Source organism: Canis lupus, chromosome 11 (assembly GCF_011100685.1).
Source record: "Canis lupus familiaris isolate Mischka breed German Shepherd chromosome 11, alternate assembly UU_Cfam_GSD_1.0, whole genome shotgun sequence".
NCBI classification, from domain to species: domain Eukaryota; kingdom Metazoa; phylum Chordata; class Mammalia; order Carnivora; family Canidae; genus Canis; species Canis lupus.
The window spans coordinates 23,203,099-23,220,006 of record NC_049232.1 but is presented as its reverse complement, the minus strand read 5'-3'; the positions used below and the strand labels follow the sequence as shown (position 1 = coordinate 23,220,006).

Sequence of the window (16,908 nt, the reverse complement as noted above, 5' to 3'; positions counted from 1 at the left end):
ACCTTCTAGTCACACCTACAACCTGTCACTACTCATGCTACTTCCTGGAAGCTCTCTTGGGGAGCAGCTGCTCCCACAGTCCACACAGCATGCCTCCCTCAGGATTGGGAGATGGATCTACATTCTCTTTGCTTTCCACTGCCACTTCAAAACTGTGATGCTGCTCCCCTGTTTTGTTTTTTTCAGATAGAGAAATGGAAACCCTAAGAGGATAAGAAATTTACTCATAGAATAGTGTTTGCTTACAAAATTACTCAAAAGAGAGGGGGGAGAAATAATCATAGAGGGGTCCCCAGAAAGTCTTCTAGAACTTCACTGAGTCTACTTTCCAATTTAAATGGAGGTGTGGAGAGCAGAATAATGGCCTCCCAAGAATATCCAGGTCTTCAACCATAGAACCTGTGAATGAATACTTCACTTTCTGTGGCAAGGGGGAATTACAGTAACAGATGAACATAAGGTTGCAAATTGGATGACTTTAAAATAGCAAGATAGTCTGGATTATCTGAATGGGCCCAATGAAATCTTAAGGGCCCTTAAATGTGACAGAGGAAGAAGGGTCCATGCCAGAATGATACTATATAAGAAAGACACAACCAGCTACTGTTAGCTTTGAAGATGGAAGTGCCCATGAGCCAAGGGATGTGAGCTTCCAGAAGCTGGAAAAGACAAGAAAATGCATTTTCCCCTAGAGACTCCAGAAAGGAATGAAACCCTGCTGACACCCTGACTTTAGCCCCCTGGGATCTATCCTAGATTTCTAACCTACTGAACTATAAGATAATTAATAATTTCCTAGTTTTCTATGGCTGCTGTAACAAATTTAAAAATACGTTGGTTGGGGAGGGAGGGGCCTTCTAACAAATATCTTAAAGAGTAGAGGTAATGTGGAATCTGGCAATGGTAGAGCCTGGGAGAACTGAGGAATGTGCTAGAAAAAGCCTAGATTGCCTTGAACAGACTATTAGTAGACATGTGGATGTTAATAGCTCAACTAGTAAGGAAGGACTCAGAGCGAGGAACATGGTAGAGAAAACCTAAATCACCTTAGAGAATCCTTGAATTGTTGTGAACAAACTGTTCATATAAATATGGATGTTAAAGGTGCTGCCAATGAAGGCTCAGGAGGAAATGAGGAAATGTTAGTGGAAACTGGAAGAAAGAGGATCCTTGTTATGGAGCAGCAAAAAACTTAGTGGAATTGTGCCCTGCAGTTATGTGGAAAGCAGAACTTGCAAGTGACGATCTTGGATATTTACCTGTGCAGAGCTCCAAGGAGTGTTGAAGGTGTGGCCAGGTTTATTCTTGCTGCTTATGGTAAAATGCAAAAGGAAAGTGACAAACTGAAGAAGAAGTGGTAAACATGAAGGAACTTGGATGATTTGGGAAATTCTCAGCCTATCCAGACTGCCAAAGGCATGACAATTAAAAGCTTCACTGTCAGGAAAGCATGTTTTACGGTAAAAACTGAAGGCATGGCTGGACAATCTTTTTTTAGTACCTCAGAAAGATCAAAAGGTCAGAGCATTCAGTCACACAAGAGGCTCTTTGAAAAGATTAAGTGTGTGACTCATAGGTCCCCTGAGTATCTCAGCAGAAGCCAAGAGATGAGATTATCTCTCATCTTGAGAATTTCATACCAATAGCAATACTGCCAGTTTGTAATGAAAGGAGCAGGGGGAAAAAATGAAAGAAAGCTGTATGGCCTTCACAGTTCTATAGGCAAGAAGCAGGTCGATAAAACCCCTCAGCTGCAAACCATGCTACCCTTAACTAAAAAGGAAGGATGACTCAGAGGGTGGAGCCTTGAACTTGCAGGATAGAGCCAAGAGACACAGGAGAGGCCTTAAAACCAAATGGAGTTTGCCCTGCTGGATTTCAAAATTGCTTGGGACCAGAAGCTTCTTTCCTTTTTATTTTCTCTCTCTTTGAATAGAAATTTCTTTAACTTGTTATCTTATGCCTGCTCCACCATTGTATTTTTGAAGCAGAAAACTTGTTTATTTAATTCCACAGGTTCATAGGTAAAATAGGAATTGTGCTTCAGGATGGATTATGCCCAGAGCCTCACTCACAGTTGATTCAGGGAAAATTAAGAAGCGGCCATTGGAATTGACTTCAAGAATGCTCTGCCATAGGGGTGCCTGGGCAGTTCAGTCAGCTGAGCATCCAACTCTTGATTTTTGGCTCATGTCATGATCTTGGTAGTGAGTGCAAGCCCCACACATCAGGCTCCACATCCAGCTTGGGATTGTTTCTCTCCCTTTCCCTCTGTCCCTACCCTTTGCCCCCATGTACCCTGAAGCATTCTTATATTAAAAAAAATGCACTGTTAAAATTGCAATCCAGTGATATAAAAGTGCTGCCACTCACACAATGAGATGAACACTCAGTGTTTTACTAAATGTTGGCAAACTGAATTTAAATAAAATAAAAATAAATAAAAATTTTAAAATGCTACCACTGCCACAATTGCTTCTTAATACCCACAAAACTTGTGATCAGACACTTGAACTCAACATGAAAAAGATGACAGCATCATGGCCATGCTTACTGTTACCAGGCTTGTTGTCAAGCCAACAAGAAGATAATCATTTCTGCCTTCCAGATCTTGCAGAAAGACAGCTAACTCATAGGATCTACTTGCATCTACTTACAACTAGTTTAGCTCTAAGGGAATATGAGACGAAAGTTTTTGCCTTATTAGCATTTGTATACAGCAAGGTACACTAGAAGGAGGTTGGAATGGTTACTTAATGCCAATCCACTTCACTAACCAGTCACCCATTATGCTAAGTATCATTCATTTAATCTTCATGGTAATTCCAATTAAAGAGACAAAAATATTATTTCCAATTTACAGATGAGGAAATTGAGGCTCAGAATAGTTAAGAGACTCACAGAGGACCATAGAGTTAGGAAGGAACAGAAATAAAACTCAAGACTTTCTGAATTTAACGCTCATGGTCTTGGAGCACCTGAGTGGCATGGCTGGTTAAGCATCTAACTCTTGATTTTGGCTCACATCACAATCTCAGGATCATGGGATCAAACACCTCATCGGGCTCTATGTTAAGCACAAGTCTGCTTGAGATTCTCCCTCTCCCTCTGACCTTCCTGCTCATTCTCTCATAAATAAATAAATAAATCAAGCAAGCAAGCAAGCAAGCAAGCTCGCTCATGTTCTCAATCACTGCATGCATATTAGGGTCACGCTAGTCCTAAAGGAATCCAAAATATAAAGGTATAGGATAACTGATTTGCATGTGAAAAGTAATGTCTAAAAGTTCCACAAAAAACAAATTCGGTGGACCAAGTGAAGCAAGTAGAGGTCATCACAATCCTATCAGATACTACTCTAAGTACTGATGATGTTAGTCAAATAAACTCCTAAGTATAGCCATTATGAGAACTGGTAAGGGAAGAAGCTTATTGTACCATACAGGATATAATGGGGGACTCAGACCTATGCAGAAAATCAGAGAAGGCTACCTTGGGAAAGTTACAACAATACGAGGAGACTTCTGCCTTCCTAAAAGGAGTTAATTTGAATTGACATCTCACAGTTGGCACCTTAAAAACCCTAATGAATTATTTTTTTAATTTTCTTAAAAAAAAAAATCAGAAAGCTAGTAAGATAGTGAAGAATTACCAGGCCAAAATCTATAAAAAGGCAAGGACACAGAAAGACAAGACAAGCATTGAAAGCTACTTTTGCCCTGAGGTCATTTTCTGATCCAGTAGAAACATTATCATAGTTGAACTACAGTTATGATGACCTCCTACGGTGAAAGGGACCAAAGTCAAAACCTAGGTCACACCCAAGGTGGGTAGTTTAACATCCTGCACATACAGTGAGCTGAACCTCTAAAGGACTTCACAGTGAGATGGAGGAGGAACCAGAAATAAAGAGGCCTTCTTGAGGACCTGTGTATCTCAGGTTAATTGAACCTGAGAGCTCTAGGAATCTCAGGTTTGAATAACTGGTAGTACCACCACAGCCCAGCAGAAGCCAACAAAAATCTCTGAAAGAATTGTTCCTAAAATAAGTTTTCAAAATTAATGCCCAGCACATAGTCAAAAATAACCAGGCACATAAGGAAGTAAGACATCATGAAACAAGCTTACAAACATTTCAGACAATAGAATCCTTTCACAATCTATAAAACAACTGTGTTTACAGTATATAGAAAACAGTAAAAAATAAGATGGAAAATATCTTCAGGGATAAGTGCCCAAAGAACTGAAGGATTGACAGAAGCTAACCAGATGGAAAGGGTGACAGAGATGGGATGTGAGAGGAAAGGCATTCCCAATGAAAGAGCTCAGAAGCTCCATGCTCTAGCCCACCACAAGGCCACTGTATGTTAGACATTATGGTAAGAGGCTGGCATGGCTGGGGGGCAGAGAACAAGGGGCAAGGTATGGGGCAACATTAAAGAACCAAGATGAGTAGAAGCTAGATTCTGAGAAGCATTTTGGTCTCTGTCCTGGGAACTACTTAAAGTTACCATAGAAGGATTTTAAATAGAAGTTGAAATGAATAGACTTGGGTTTTGGAGGATCATTCTGGTCTTTGGCTCAGCTCTGAATGACAGACCCTTTCTCTCTTGACCCTCTGGCTGGGAATTCACACCACCATCCTGAAAGCCACACTGAGCTAAAACTATCAGCCTCGCTGAGTACATGAGAGAGGCAGTGGCCTGTGCTGAAAGACCTGTTGAGTAACTTAAGTCTCTCTGGGCTCATTTCATCTGAGAACACAACACAGGAAAAAAAAGTAGATGGGGCAGGCCCTACTAACAGTCAATGAGGGGGTCCCATTGCCTGAGGCCTGCTAGGCCTCATGTTCACATTTGTAGAGAGAAAACTGATAGCATCATGGCCTCAGGCAGTCTGAGCTCCCAGCTGACTTGAGTCATGAGTCCTCAGAAAGCAAGACAGAGTATGTGTGTGTATGCACATGTATGCATGTGTAGAAGGGATGGGGCAAGAAAAAGAAGAGCCAGGATTTTCATCCTCGATGTTGAACTGAGCTCCCAAGTACAGTGTGGCTAAGGTCTCAGGGGAGCATTTGCAACCCCCATCAACTGAGCTACATTTTGTGGGAGGACAAACATACTTGTAGAGCACCTCACCTCAGGCCAGATGGGAGCTGCAGTGGATACATAACCCACCCAGGGCCCAGCCACTCTCACCCATACAGCATTCATCACCCCCAGCCTTCCAGCCCTTTGTTCTCGCATGCCATGGAGCCACCAGCCCACCTCTCACCCCACCACAGGCTCCCAGAGGATCATGGATAAGTCGTGACCCCATCAGCGACCAAGGCCCACCCCTGTTCCCTGCTCTGAGCATGCCAAGGGAGTCCCCAGGGGACAGCACACAGACCCCTGTCAGCCCAGGCACCCCTGGCAATGGTGGCGCCTTTGAGGGGAAAGTTCATTTAATCAATCAGCCCATTGTTGGTCTGCCAAGCGCAGGCTCGTCCTCCCCCGGTGTGTCACTGGGTGCTGTTGACATAGATGTCAACTGTCAAGGGTGCCCTCCACCCTCCACCTCCCTCCTAGGACATCCTGCAGGCCCAGCACATGGGCCTCTGTCGCAATGCTCCCCACTGGCCCCTTGTAAGAACCAAGATTGCCACACCTTCGGAATTGCCAAAACTTGACTAGATACTTCATCATGCAGATTGGCCATGGAGGCTGTAGCTGACATGGGCAGGTATGGCAGATACTTGACCATTTGCCAGATGACAAATCCCAACTGAGTGAAACCTGCAGACTTCACAGAATCTACACTGCATGCTTCCTCCTGCCCTCCTGACAGAAGAGGCTGGCAGTGGCTTTCTGAGGCTCATTTCCAGCACAGAAAGAAAGGGGCCACATCTCCATAATCTGCATGTACATGGCCCCTACTGGCAGGCTAAAATCACATTGGCTGAGCTGTTCCCCCACCACCTCTGGACCCACCCTGATCGTCTTCCCAGGAAAGACTGGGAATAATAGGCATGATGTCAATCTATGCAGTGGGTTCCCAATAGCCTCCATCCCTATCCCTTCCTTCACTAGTGCCAGGGGTCCTCAGGACAGAGGACAGCTACACCAGGACAGTCCATGGTGGGGGGGTGTGTGTGGCAGGAAGACTGTCCAATTGCCAGAGCACAATAAAGATTCCTGACATTCCCTTCATGCTGGGTCTCAAGGAAACCTGTTAGAACTCAAAGAAAATATCTGATCCAAAGGATATTTCACTCCATAGGCCCAGAGATTCTGCTAAACTGTTGGTCATTTTGTGGTCTCCAAAAATGTCCAAAAACCCTGGCCAAGGAAATGGGAAAGATCTAGAGTGAAACAGTTGGGATTTATTCCTAGTGAGCTCTCTGTCTAGATAGGGAAAGCACGCGCGCGCGCGCGCACACACACACACACACACACACACACACACACACACACACAGATTGTAGAACAAGGTAGCGCATATTCCCAGTGAATGGGTCAATGGGAACCTAAAGGAAGGGAAAGTACTATATCCTGGAATGGACAAGGCAGGCAGGCTTCGTGGTGAAGCTGGGTTTGCTCCAGCTTAGCTGGGAGGAATCTAGAAAGAGTAATGGCTTAGTGAACCACAAATTAAGAACAAGCACAGTACAGAATGAGGACATTCAGCCTTGAACCACAGGCTGGGGGCAGCATCCTGGTATAAGCCACCAACATCACGGTTGTTCAAGTAGGGATACTGCAGCCTGCAGTGAGAGGGACTTCTCTAAGAGCAGTTAGCCAAGTAGGGACCAGTGCCCAACGCTCGGCTCCAAAACCAGTATCCCAGCCACCACCAAAGGATGCTACACCAATATGCCCTGGGCTCTTTCTCATGACATGCTATTCTGCAGAGCCAGTGATTCCTTCCCAAGATCAGGCAAGATTTCATCCCTGGAGCCCAATCCCACAGAGCTGTAGCAAGACGCTGAGGAGAGGATGAAGAACCAAAGTAGTGTCTTGCCTAGCCAAGGCCAGGAGAGCTTGACAGTAGAGGGTTTTGGGTCTTCTAAATTTTGAAACATCTGTAAGATAAATATTTTGAAATCTTGTTCAATTTTGAAATTTCCATAAGATAAAACCCACATCTGCTTTGGATGAGTTGACACCATGAATACTGGCACAGGGTGTGGTAATCAGTACCCCCTATCCTCATGACCTTGGGGGCTGGCTCCGTGAACCCTACTCTATGGCCTGTCACAGGATGGGAACTGGCACACTGTGGGGATCTGCCCTGAGAAAACGCTGCCAGCTGGAGGCAGTACTCATGGGGTCACAGACAAGGCAGCTCACGCCCCAGATTTCCATCATCCAGCCAGTGCCTGGCACACAGTAGTGTCTGACAAGTATGTGCTGCTCTTTAAGTCCTGACACTGTAATTCTCAAAGTCATCCAAGTGCCCAGTACCTCAGTTTCCCTCTGAGATGAAATAAGCCCATAATTTCCGCCCTCTGATAAGCTCCACCAGTTAAACAAAACTGTTGTTAGGGAAAACCTGTAAACTCTACAAAGCATGCAGCTTTGGCCCATGACCTGGATCTATACACATAAAACAAGTCAATGAAGGGCCTGGGGATGAGGATCCAAAGAAACTTCGGTGGCTTTCTTTTGTACTATAAGGAGCTGGTACCCTGAAAGCTCCCACAGACCACAGAAGAGCATATTGAAAAATGTATAGAAAGGATAGAGCTGGGGCCACAGACACTTTGATCTGGAAAGTACTTCAGAGGGCACATCCCCACAACCCCATCAAACCTTGAACAGCAGGCTGACACCAACAATGCCCATAGAAGAAAAAAAAAAAGCAGCTGTGTTCTGCTATACAGTTGTAGTGAAGAACATTCTGGAAGGCTTGTTTTCCAGGTGAGGATTTCTTTCCTGGGATAGAGAAATTAAGGATGACAGTGCACCCAGGTGGCTCAGTTGGTTAAACATCTACCTTCAGCTCAGGTCATGATCCCGGGGTCCTAGAATCAAGCCCTGTAGCAGGCTCTCTGCTCAGTAGGAGTCTGCTTCTCCCCCGCCATCTGCCACTCCCCCTGCTTGTGCACCCTGTGTCAAATAAATAAATTAAATCTTTAAAAAAATAAAAAAAGATGATCATGTACAAGGGTGAGATCTTTTAGGACTGGTGTATAATATTTGGATGTAGCACTGGCAATACTTATCTATTTTCTACCTGATAAAAATTTGGCCATTTTTATACTGTGGCAGCTCTACCGGTTGTACGGCACAAGTCATGATTCCGATCCTGTGTACACTGAGCAGGTCCGTCATGTTTCAGAAATACCTTCAAGCGACGTTCACTTGCTCCAGAGCTGCTCTTGAGTGCCCACTAAGCAGCAAGCATGGGATAGAGGCTCTCCCAGTGCACTGGGGATACGTAGAAGCCTTTCCCCTGGAAATGAAACAAATGGAAGTCCTGAGGGTGTAATTCTCAAAAGTCTCTCAGGCTGTGCCCACCTCCAGGGCTCCGGCCCTGCCTTCCATCACAGCCATGACTCCCTGTGAGGCCAACCTAAGGAATACTTGCCAACACCTCTGAGCATGGTCTGGAGACCACAGACTCTGATCCTAAATCAGCCATGTGTGCAGCTTCAACTCTCAGGGCCTCAACTGGCCCATCTGTAGAATGGGGATAAAAAGAGTATCTCCGAGAGCCAGTAAAAGGAGGGCCCCTTGCTCTAATACCAAAAGTGATGCCTTTTATCATAAATTGTTCAGCTTCCTCCTGCAGAGGAAGGGTGGGGAAGCCACGGGCCAGGGTCCTCTCCTTAGGAAAGGTCCTCAAATCTGTCCTCAAGTCCTGCCAGGGCCTAGCTGCTCTAAACAGGTTTCCAGGCTAGGATAGGTTAACAGTGTAGGCCCACTCCTGCTCTCCCCAGAACTGTGAGCTAGTCATCCCTCCTGCTCCAGGCAGAGGCAGGAGAAAGACACCTCAATACCCCAATTAATCCTGCTCAACCTCAATGCAAGCAAAGAGCTGGGGGGAAGAGGCAGGTCTCCACCATGACTCACCTACAAACAAGGTCACTACCCACGAGACTAGTCCTGGTATGACCTGGAGGTGACCCTAAGAGAGAAGGAAGGCCCTCTCTCCACCCTAAAATCTCTTTCCCAACACTTCTCATGACTTCAGTTCTCATTACTAGAGTGAATTTCTTCAGATGCCAGAGACTTCATGAAGCTCAGGAGTTCCCTTTTAATAACCAACATTTTGAGCACATGCGCTAGTCATGGTTTTAAACACTACACAGATTAACTGATTTAATCTCACCACAATCTATGACTTAGGTATACTTAAGCCCACATTACCAATGAGGAAAGCGGACTTAGATTAAGAAACATGCCCAAAGGTCACAATAGCTAGCAAGTAGCAAATCCAGGAACTGAATCCAGGCAGCCTGATCTTATAGCCCCTAATTTCCATCTCCACACCTTCACACAGAAAGGACCTGGCCTAGGAAAGTGGTTTACAAACCATTTGACAATGAGCCCTAGACCTGTATGGTGGTACCTTGGGAGCTACCAAAGGAGGCAGAAAGAGAAGAGGGATAAGCCTCCAACTCCCTCCTCCATCTTAACCAAAGCAGCTTTCTTACTGCCAACTTTCCACTAGAGAGAGACAGTCCAAAGGATTGGAAGAAGTTGGAGGACCAGAATCCATCTAACTTGGAGCCTTGGAAATCAAGGTTCCCTTCTTTCTTCCCTAATCCTCTTGGGCCTGGAAAAAATATGATCATGGGTGCAGAATGTAAATGGTATTGGCAGATGGCTTGGGAAATACACACACACACACACACACACACACACACTCTCTCTCTCTCTCTCTCTCTCTCTCTCTCTCTCTCTCTCTCAGTTTGTCCTTAGCAATATACCCAGATGGGATGATCCATGAGTGGTCTTTGGCCCCTAGTCAGCCACACCATCACACTGGACACACTGGGACATCTACCTGGTAGCTATGACCTGGGATCGGGTCTAGACTTTGTGTCAGTGGCTGTGTGGCCTGTGGCAACCTGGCTGTGCCCTATGTTGCAGGTGGCCCATCTGTAAGGGAACTGTTACAGGGGCTGCACAACACCCTCAGTCCACTCAGCCTAAGGAGAGCACGCCAGTACATCTGTCCTCTCCACCCCATGAGCAAACTCCTCAAGAGCAAGGGGGAGTATCACCCATCTCTGAGTCCTTTAGGAGGAGCCCAAGTCTACATGCACAACATCTGCTGGGCAAGCATATGTGCTAGGCTAAAGATAGCCTCCTGTAGAAGCTAACTCACAGAGGGAGCCACACAGGGCTTGGCCCAGGTGGGCCTTGGCCAGGCACTTGAGATCTGCTTCAAAGTGTAACAGACAGGTGACATCCTCAGCCTCTCCTTCCTGTCTATCCTCACCAACAACTCCCCAGGAGGACCCTTGACTGTAAATGAGTGTGGATGGACAGAGGGTCATGGCTACAGTGGAGGCTGACTCCCTCCTCTCTCCCACGGTGACCATGCAGGACAAGGCAGGACTTCTAAAGGCCTTGGGAGAGGTCAAGACCACCTTCTCCCTTCTCAGCCCACTGCTGGGAACACAGAGAATCCTGGAGCAGCGCAGACAAAATCCCTGCTCCCAACTGTTTCATCTCTCTCCCCTTTCCTGCTCCCCCCACACCTCCTGAAGCCTTCACAAACCATTCAGCTTAGGAACTCTTGATGCAGAGCTGAGTTCCTCCTCACTTTCCCACATCAAACCACACACCCCAGGCATCAAAACCTGGAGAAAGCCAGTAATATCTAGGGCTAGATGGTGACTGCACAGGGCAAAGGCGGGCACAGCCAGTTCAATGGCCCCAACACACTGTTCACAAAAACACTTCCACATCCACGTGACTCAGTCACTTCCTGGAGGGCTGAGGGTCTCCCACCCTCCACCTCAGGCCCCCCACAAGGAGTAACACTCTGACCTGCAGGGCATCCGTGCACTGTGGCAAGGCAGCTGTGTTGCACAAGATCCAGAGCACCGTTTGATTTGAAATAGAGGAATGCTGCATTGGAAGACCAATGCCACATGGATGGGGAGCCCTGTCACCCTATCTACTGCTCCCATCTCCTGACCAAGATCACCTCAATCTCATAGGAGCAAAGCTGGCATAGGAGGCAGCTCAGAGGGCCAGCCTCCCATATCCAGAGTGAAGCAGAAGCAGCCAGGGAGTAAAAGAACCCAAGATGCCTGTGACACCACTCCTTGCTACCCCCAGAGTCAGCCTTGCCCCCATGCTCACCGACATCTGCAGCACCCTCAGAGCAACCCCACCTTCCCCCTCTGATGATGCTCAGGCAAAGATGCTCAAGACACACCCCTCCTGTCCGCATGAAGGAGCCCACTCCCCCAGCTTAATCTGCTGTCCTGTTACAAGGGTTCAACAAAGCCCCCCCTCCCCCGATGGGCGCCTTTCTCTAACCCCACACCAGCAATTACTCCCAATTACACGATGTGACAAGACGAGGGGGCCGGAGCACTTAACTCAGGTCCTACATTATGCAACGTTTTTAATCCTCTTACTTAAGGTGGAAAACCGATATGGCACTCTGAGTTCATGTGAATGGCTGGAAAAATAATTCTAAGAAATAAAAACATCACCAACATATCACCTTACAGGCTCCCCAAAAGGATTAAAAGGATGCCTAGTCTGAATTTTCAAATGCCCTCTGCTGAACTCTTCTGGAGTTTTTTCAAGGCAGAGGCTCCTCAGAGAGTGACCAAGTGGGGATTCCCTGAACAAGACAGCAGTCCCTCCGTCACTCTGGTGACTTCCAACAGCTAGAGTCACAAAGTACTCTGGCTTGTGCCCACGGCCATAGCCAGGACTGCCTGACCCCACTGCTCCCCCAGAGCATGCACAGTGTAAAGGCCTGTGGTCCCCAATCCATTGCAAAACCATCCTGGGCCAAAGCGACAACCCCGCTTCATCCCTAAGATGGCTCCCACCTTACAAAACTGAGAAGGATACTCCACTGCCCTTATGGACAGACCCATAAGCCACAACAAAGACAGATTCCCAGAGCAGCTCAGGCCTTGACAAGGTAGGGCAGACCTTTTGTCCCCCATCAAAAGGTCGTTAGCACACAATGGGCTCCCCATTTTCTCCATGATGAATTCAGCTACCCATCTTCACCAGGTTGCCATACCACAATGAACTCACCAAAGGCCGCTGGACATTCCAGTTGCCACTCAGCAATAAGGGGGCAGGTGGGAAAGCAGTAGGCCCTGGCTTCTGATACCCATACCCCAGCCCAGGGCCTGGCCTTTGGATGGGAGGGAACAGCCTGACACTAGCAGGTACAATTACAGTGGCTGGGCCCATTAAACCTTGAGAATAAAGAGCTGGCCCGGTAATTACCCCTAATCCCCTTCGAGCCTTTGTCTGCTAGCAGCACTGCCATAAGCCTAATGGTGTGAGATAAGTAGCCAGACTCCCCAGCCCTCCCCAGAACTGCCTCAGGCAATCTAGGGTGGGGGCACTCAGTTCAAGCCCACCAGGATGCCATTCCTAAAAGGTTCCCTTGACAGGACCCTCCACAAAGAGCCAGATCCCCATGGCCCCCACAGGACGATGAGGCCCCTGGAGTTATAAGAAGGTGACAGCCATAGCAGCAGAAGAGGAGGGGAAAGACTGCAGATCTTGAAGAGAACTATCTTTTGGCCAGGAGGTTTGAGCAAGGAAGACCAACCGTTGGCCACCTGGATCCAATATCCATTTCGAGGCAAAGGCTTCTCAGAGACTGAGCAAGTGGGGATTCCCTGAACAAGACAGCAGTTCCTCTATCACTCTGGTGACTTCCAACAGCTAGAATCGCAAGGTCTTCCAGCTTGTGCCCACGGCCACAGCCAGGACTGCCTAAGCCCACTGCTCCCCCAGAGCATGTGTAAAGGCCAGTGCTCCCCAATCCATTGCAAAACCAAGATTCTGGTCATGCTCAAACAAAATTCCTGTATGCAAGGAACTGTGCGCAGGACATAGATAGTGATGCACAGGGATTCACCGGTCAAGTGTCTGGCCTGTCATATAGGACACAGAAGCTTCCATTCATGTTGGCCAGGCCCCTCTGCTCTTTACAACAACCCTAAGAAGCAGAGGGGACACCTATAACCTAGACACAGAGCATGCCCTTTGTCCTCTGGATGCCATGGCCCCAGGCAGCACTGCATCCTGAGGGGCAGGGATGCAGAAAGGGAAGCCCCCAGGGTACACCTCAACAAAAGACAGGTCCTACCTGCACACATTCTCCTTTTCCTGAAAACGCAGTCCCCACCCGCAAGACTACCTGTTGTTCTCTCTTTTATAAAGATATGAGTACTTATACGTGGGGTATTCTTACACTGGAAAATCATTCAGCCGTAAGAAAGGAACCACCTTCTGACACAAGCTGCAACGTGGATGAATCTGGAAAGCATCATGCTAGGAGAGAGAGTTCAGTTACAAAAGAGTGCATAATGTGTGACTTCATGGAGAGAGGCAAAGCTGTAGACAGCAGCGATCAGAGGCTGCCTAGGGCTGGCAGGGGGATGGATGGCTAAGGGATGTGGGGTTTTCCTCAGAGGTAATGGAAATGTTTTAAAACTGATTGTGGTAATGGGTGCATAATTCTGTGAATATAATAAAAGGCTCCGAATTATTTACAATAAATAAATATATAGATAAGTCTTTGCCCATTTAAAGAGGGGAGTTCCTGGGGACTTGGCCAAATTTCCCTATTTCTCCATACAAGTCAGAATTTCAAAGTTTCAGTCAAATATGCCAACTTTTAAATATCAGCAACTAATTCCAGTAATTTACAACACAGGATGAACCAAACAAACATGTCTGAAGGCACTCACATGACCCATGTGCAAGTTCTGCTGCCCTGGACTCGCCTGATCCTGTGCCCCTCTATCCCACTTCAAATCAAGCTCTGAGAGTAAGAACTGCATCATGTTCATCTCCGGCACAGTTCCTTGCATAGCCCCGGCACCTAGCACAGGGCCCGGCACACAACACATCCCCATTAAATATTGGATAAATGATTGAAAGAATTAATAGCAAAAAAAAAATTTTTTAAAGAATTAATAGCAAAGAAACTGAGGGCAAAAAAGTTAAGTCACCTATTCAAGGTGCCCCAAGTAGTAAGGACAAAACAGAGGAGCAGCCAATTCCAGGCTCCTGGCTAATGGTACCTGTCACAGATACATATTGCTTCCCTCAGTCCCAGTCAACAACATTAATTAATAAAAAACCCTTCTTTCCTTCTGGAATTACTATCTACATTTAAAGTTTAAATTCCAGGGCCGCCCCAGTGGTGCAGAGGTTTAGCGCCGCCTGTAGCCCAGGGCATGATCCTGGAGACCCTGGATCGAGTCCCACATCAGGCTCTCTCTCTATATGATGCCTGCTTCTCCCTCTGCCTGTGTCTCTGCCTCTCTATGAATAAATAAAATATTTTTAAAAAATAAAGTTTAAATTCCAGTGTTTCAAGGTAAATTTTGCAAAGCATCCCCCAAATGACCCAATAGATGATAGCTGGCTGCAGACTCCTGCCAAGCATGACAATTGGGGATGCAAAGTCCAAGGGCTGGGTGCAAAGATGTCCAGACCTCAGCAACCCACAAAGCAAGAAGAATGGCTCTTCATAGGGACTCCCTCCAGAACCTATAAGAATTCAGTCCAGTGTTCTGAATTCTGTAACCCCCAGTAGCAAAGGTAAATGGACTCCTGACCTGAAGCTACTGCCCCAGGGGCCAAATATTCAGCTACACGTGGTGATTAGCTCATGAGGCCAAAGCACAAGAGCTAGACTTCCAGATGAACATAGCAGCTCGAATACTGCCTAAATTAGTTATCTACTGGCACATGACAACATTCCAAAGCTGCAAAAAAGGTGTTTGTTGGAATTACAACTTCATTTCAAAGCTCTAACGGGAAAAATTGAGCTCTTCCCATCTATGTGGTTGTTGGCATAATTCAGTTACTTGCAGCCTGCCGAAATGGGGGTTTCTTGCTGGCATTCAGCCAGAAGCCATTCTCAGTTCCTAGCTAGTTGACTGGAGACTGCCCTCAGTTTCTTGCCATGTGGGCCTCCCTCATATCTTCATCCAAACCAGCCAGGAAGAGAGCTTCTAGCAAAGCTGACGTTCACAAGCTCATGTAAGGCATCGTGGAAGCGATATCACCTCTGCCACATTCCATTAGTTGGAAGGATGTCACAGGTTCTGATCACACTCAAGACAGGAGGGAATTATAAAAGGGCACAAGTACAAGGAGGAAAGGATCACTGGGGGTCAACTTATAGTGTCCCCAAACACAAAGTAAAGAATTTTTTATTTGCATAAATTAGAATTATTTCCTTCATAAGTCCAAAATGACCAAGAGAGAGGCAAAGAAAACAATAGTAGATGAGAGATGTCAACACTGTTTTGCAAGCCAGCAAGTAAATGGATGAGAGACGCAGACTTAGGCTCCAGCATTTTGCAGTCTGCTAACCCTGCACTGGGCCAGCCTTCAAGAAGCAAGCTGCTGTGTTCCAGAAGCTCAGAAGTTCAAGCGAATTAGAGGCAATGGTGCCTCTGAAAGCAGAGGTACAGCTGGGATGGAAAACAGACCTTCATGAAGAGAGTCTTCAGAAGGAGTGGGTGAGACCTCCACCCCTGGATGTTTTCATCAATCCTCATCATCCATTATTATTTCTCTCCCAAACTTGCAGGAGACAGTAGGTCTCTCCTCTGGACTCAAGGACAACAAAGCAAAACTCAGAAGTGGTGGGGTGCCATTCTATGAAAATTGATATATTCAACAGCAAAATCCCCCCCATCCCTTTCCACCTTGTGGCTCCGAGAGTTACAGGTGCCATGCTGGAACATTCCTCCCTGAAACTACCCAGCCCCTGAAAACACTCCTCAAGATACCATTATTTGAGAGTCCCCAGGTGGCTCTTATCCAATCACACTACAGGGAAGCCCATTTGTCAACAAGTCCCACCCATATCCAGAGAACTTCCAACCAGGACGTCAGTGCCCTCCTGTAAGTATAAACCAAGAAGCACCAGACATTGATAAGAGCCTCCAACATACAAAAAACAGAAACAAAAACAGGAATATAACCAAGAGGAAACAAAAATAATCCAGGGAAAAGACACAATACAGAGAAGGAAAAGTCCAGGCAAAACTATAATACCTTCAGTGAGTAAGACAACACAAAGAATGTATAAAATAGGAATTGAAAAGTGCAAAGAAGGGGCACCTACCTGGGTGGCTCAATGGTTGAGCATCTGCCTTCATCTCAGGTCATGATCCCAGGGTCCTGGGATCGAGTCCCACATCAGGCTCCCTGCATGGAGCCTGCTTCTCCCTCTGCCTGTGTCTCTGCCTCTCTCTATATGTCTCTGATGAATAAGTAAAATCTAAAAAAAAAGGGGGGGGGGCAGCCCAGGTGGCTCAGCAGTTTAGTGCTGCCTTCAGCCCAGGGCATGATCCTGTAGTCTCGGGATCAAGTCCCACGTCAGGCTCTCTGCATGGAGCCTGCTTCTCCCTCTGCCTGTGTCTGTCTCTCTCTCTCTCCCCCTGTGTGTGTGTCTTCATGAATAAATAAATAATATCTTTAAAAAAAAAGGAAAAGTCCAAAGAGAAACAAAGAACAGAAAAGAGCCCTAAGAAATAAAAAACTGGAAAGTAAGAGTTGAAAACTTCAATAGAAGTTTGTAGGATAAAGTTGCAAACATAGTCTGGAATAGCAGTTCCAAAAGTATGGTCCGCAGACATCTAAGGGCTCCGGAGACCCTTTTCAGAAGGTCCATGAAGCCAGAATTGTTTTTACAATAACACTAAGCCATTACTTGCCTCCTCCACAGCGTTGA

General features: G+C 46.6%; 1 long non-coding RNA gene across 3 annotated transcripts in view; it reads right to left on the bottom strand.

Moving 5' to 3' along the window:
• The window catches only part of LOC119876800, a 300,097-nt gene that overhangs the window by 173,897 nt on the left and 109,292 nt on the right, over window positions 1–16,908 (bottom strand). The window contains exon 1 of one of the 3 annotated variants that reach the window (XR_005366696.1): window positions 8,218–8,423. The exons of the other annotated variants lie outside the window; for them this stretch is intronic. This is a non-coding gene — a long non-coding RNA (uncharacterized LOC119876800). Of the gene's footprint in view, window positions 1–8,217; window positions 8,424–16,908 lie in introns of those variants that run through there. 3 annotated transcript variants of the gene reach the window in all.